Raw genomic sequence first — 3,986 nt, 5'->3', positions numbered from 1 at the left:
ATAATATTCCACACCCATAGTTCCCCACCTCTGCAAAAAGGTAGGGAAGTGATTATTGTCTTTTTAAATAAAATGAAATATTGTCTTTAAAAATGCTATTTATATAATATTTGAAAGTGAGTATTTGAAGATCTGCTTTTAATTCAAATAATTTTACCTCCAAATTAATTTATAACTATGTCTACTATCCAAAGTGATAGGGATACTTCACAGGGTTGTTGTGAAGATCAAATGAGATAATATATGTAAAAGTTCTTGGAATATCTTAAAGTACTATGTAAATACTAGCCATTATTATTATTGTTGTTATTATTTATTATTAATATGGAATTATTTAGCTTAGAGAAGAAAAGCTAAAGAACACTTTTAAAAGGATGAGAAGGAAAGATTTTACACTGAGGGTAGGGACTATTTTTTTTCACCAAAAATAAAATATGATCATAGGATCATAGATTTAGAACTGGGAAAGACCTTATAGCCCATAGAATTCAATACCTTAATTTTATAGATGAGGGAACTGAGGCATAGCGTGATTAGGTGACTTGGCCAGGGTCATACAGCTGATAAGCTTCTGAAGCAGGATATGAACCCAGATGTTCCTGACTCCACATCCAATGCCCCATCCTATATGCCATGCTTCCTGTATTAAAGAATTTCTTGATAGTGATGACTAAATATGGTATTAGACTACTAAGGCTACTAGTGAATTATACTGTGACTTTGGATATATGTGTATAATGTATGTCAGTATATATGTGAGTGCACACGTACGTTTGCACATATATGGGTAAAATGAGCTAGATTCTCTTATGTGTGGTATGGACAAGGAGTATTTTGTATGCATGTAAGGGTAGATGAGGGACTGTATTCAAGATCATTTTCCAACCTTAACATTCTGTAATAATTATCCATTGACAACAAAACATAGAGAATGATGAGAATTCTGGAGTATGGAAACACAATCAAGTTTACCTCATGAAAACGAACCAAATACTTTAACACAGACATTATTAACATGCCCACATTTTAAACTGTGAAAAGTGACAATCATAAAGACTAATACAACAGCAAGAATCAATACATAGGTATATGAGTAATACTGGATATGAATAGTAATATATGAACATACTGAGGTTGTTAATATTACTGAACTAGTCTTAATGAACTAATATCAGATATTAACAACTAATATTACAGCAGCGTGGCATTTTCCTGAAAGAAATCAGAATTTCAATCAATTCAATTATGTGGGAAGACGGTGAGCAGGGACAACTAAGATAATTGAAATGGATGGATAATGCATAGATAATTAACAAGTAATAATTTTTCCTCTACTAGTACTGGGCCTGCTACCAAGCTGGAGTATTGTCTGCTTGTTGACTCCCTTAACCCTCATGAAAGAAAGATCTGAAAAAAGATGAAGGGGTAATATGGGGAAGCAAAAGGCCTGAAGCCTCAAGTTGAGTTTTTACTCCTTAACAAACGCACAGCTAAAGTGATGACCTAGTATCACATAGTAAAAGGGGAATGGCTAAAATTAGCCCATAACTGACCTTAATTTGCGTCTATGTTCAAACTACATGTTAGATTTCAAAGTCATCGTCAATGTACTGAATCACTATACACAGTGTTGGCAGCTAGGTGGCACAGTGGATAGGGCACAGTGGCTTGGAATAAGGAGCACTTTTCCTCATGAGTTCAAATACAGCCTCAGACATTTCTGGGCAAGTCACTTAACCTTGTTTGCCTCAGTTTCCTCATCTGTAAAACAAGCTAGAAATGGTAACCTACAGCATCTTTTCCAAGAAAACTTCAAATGGGGTCACAAAGAGTTGGACACGACTGAAACGACTCAACAACAAATATAGGGTATGAGGCCCTATGTTTAACCTTGCTCTGGAATCTTCTAAGTTTCTTAAGGGGCAGAGCCTGGATTTTTTTTTCACATTGGTATTCACTACACCTAGGATAGTATCTCAGACACAGTAGACAATTAACACTTGTTGAATTGAGACTTGGACTCTGGACTTGTCTTGGAAGACTTTACAATTTGTTTGGATGTACTAGAGTTATACTCAAAAAATCTACGTGGATAGGCTCTGAAAGAATCTCAGTTCCTTGGGGGCAGGGATTTTTAATTAATTTTAACTTAATTAAATTAAATAAATTAATTTTAATTTAAATTCATATAACTTAATTTTTCTTATGTCTGTCCCCAGAATCCAGCACAGAGCCTGGCCCACAGTGTACACTTACAAAATGTTGGTTGCTTGATCGATTGAAAAATGAGAGTCACGTCCATAATTGGGGAATCAGAAAGTCTTACCAATTCCTTTCACATTTTGACACATGATTCATGATTAGATATTTTATTTTACATGAGAAACCAACTCCTGCATTTAATATTAATGGCCTGAAATGCTGATTTCTGTTATCAAGAACTCAGAAGCTTCATCAGCATTTTCAAATTGATTTTCATAAACTAAGTTGGCTGTTGCAGGGCTTCATTTCCTTTTTGCAGCTCCCACGTACATTAATTTGAACTAAGTGCATGTTGGGAGGAGGCAAATGCATGCCCCTGGTTTTTAATCATTGCTCTTTACAGGCTGATTGACAAGCAGTGGAGAGGGCAGTTGTTTATATACCACGCACAGATGTAGGCCTGCAGAACAAAGGAGGGAGGGAGAAGTTTTTGTTGTTGTTTTCTTTAAACCTTGGTAGAGTTAGATTTTTGTTTTTTCGTAGTAGAGTCACTAAAGCCTTTCTCTGATTTCTTAGTACCTAGCACAATGCCTTAAAAATGGCAGGCATTTAATAAATGTTTATTGAACTGAATTATTGAATAAAATGATACAGTGTGAATAATGTACTTTATTGTGAGTGCTTCAATCTCCTGATGGCCAGGCCAATATCCGCTAGGGCTCCTATTGGCAAACAATTGATGCTTACTGGCAAATTTGACAAACTGGCGTACTGTATTTTTTTAGCCTGGAGGATAAAACTAAGGGTAAAATGAACTTTTCCACTTGACTTTATCACGAAATATCTATCACTTTCCCACAATTCCTTTCAGGAGGAACTTTGTTCCCATAATTCCTTTTCTTTGTTCCTTCAGTAAGAAGGTACAAATCTGTGGTCAGCTGGAGGTAACACATTATATATTGTATACTTGAAGCTTAGGTCAGTTACATATTCTACACAGTATTTGTACCTAGTATTGCTTGCCACTAATGAACCATGATGAAACATTTCACCTCAATCTTCAACTCGTAAGAAGAGTTAAAAAATTTATTTCAATATTTTCAAAACTTCCTGCTCATCATCATCATCCCTTCCTCCTCCTCCTCCTCCTCCTCCTCCTCCTCCTCCTCCTCCTCTCCTCCTCCCCTCCTCCTCCTCCTCCTCCTCCTCCTCCTTCTTCTTCTTCTTCTTCTTCTTCTTCTTCTTCTTCTTCTTCTTCTTCTTCTTCTTTCTTCTTCTTCTTCTTCTTCTTCTTCTTCTTCTTCTTCTTCTTCTTCTTCTTCTTTTTCTTCTTCTTCTTCCAGCAGGAAGCATGTTATTAGGGGGGAAATGCTCTTGGCTAATGAGGGAAAAATGACAAAGGGGACTGAATAAAACATCAATGCTGTGAAGCAAATCTAGCTCTAATGAAGAACTGAGAAAATAGCACATGAAAATAGTATCCCTATTGTTATCAGTACCAGTACCTTCATATTTAGACAGTGACATTATATCAGCATAAACTGAAATCAGTTTTTCTCTCTCTCTGATTCACTTTCTCCATCTTTATCTTTGCCTCTGTTTCTCTCTTTCAAACCTGTCTTAAGGAAAGAGAGCAAAGGATCATCTCTATCTGGTTTAGAAAACTTTGAGATGGTGTCATATAGTATCTTAGCACAGTGACTGGCACATAGTAGACACTTAGTGAATGCTTATTATTGGCTGAATAGAAAGAGGACTGGATATGGGATCAGAAGATGTAGCTT

Source organism: Phascolarctos cinereus, unplaced genomic scaffold (assembly GCF_003287225.1).
Source record: "Phascolarctos cinereus isolate Bilbo 61053 unplaced genomic scaffold, phaCin_HiC Scaffold_726;HRSCAF=1367, whole genome shotgun sequence".
In the NCBI taxonomy this organism is placed as follows: domain Eukaryota; kingdom Metazoa; phylum Chordata; class Mammalia; order Diprotodontia; family Phascolarctidae; genus Phascolarctos; species Phascolarctos cinereus.
The sequence above is the reverse complement of the archived record's forward strand: the minus strand, read 5'-3'. Positions refer to the sequence as shown.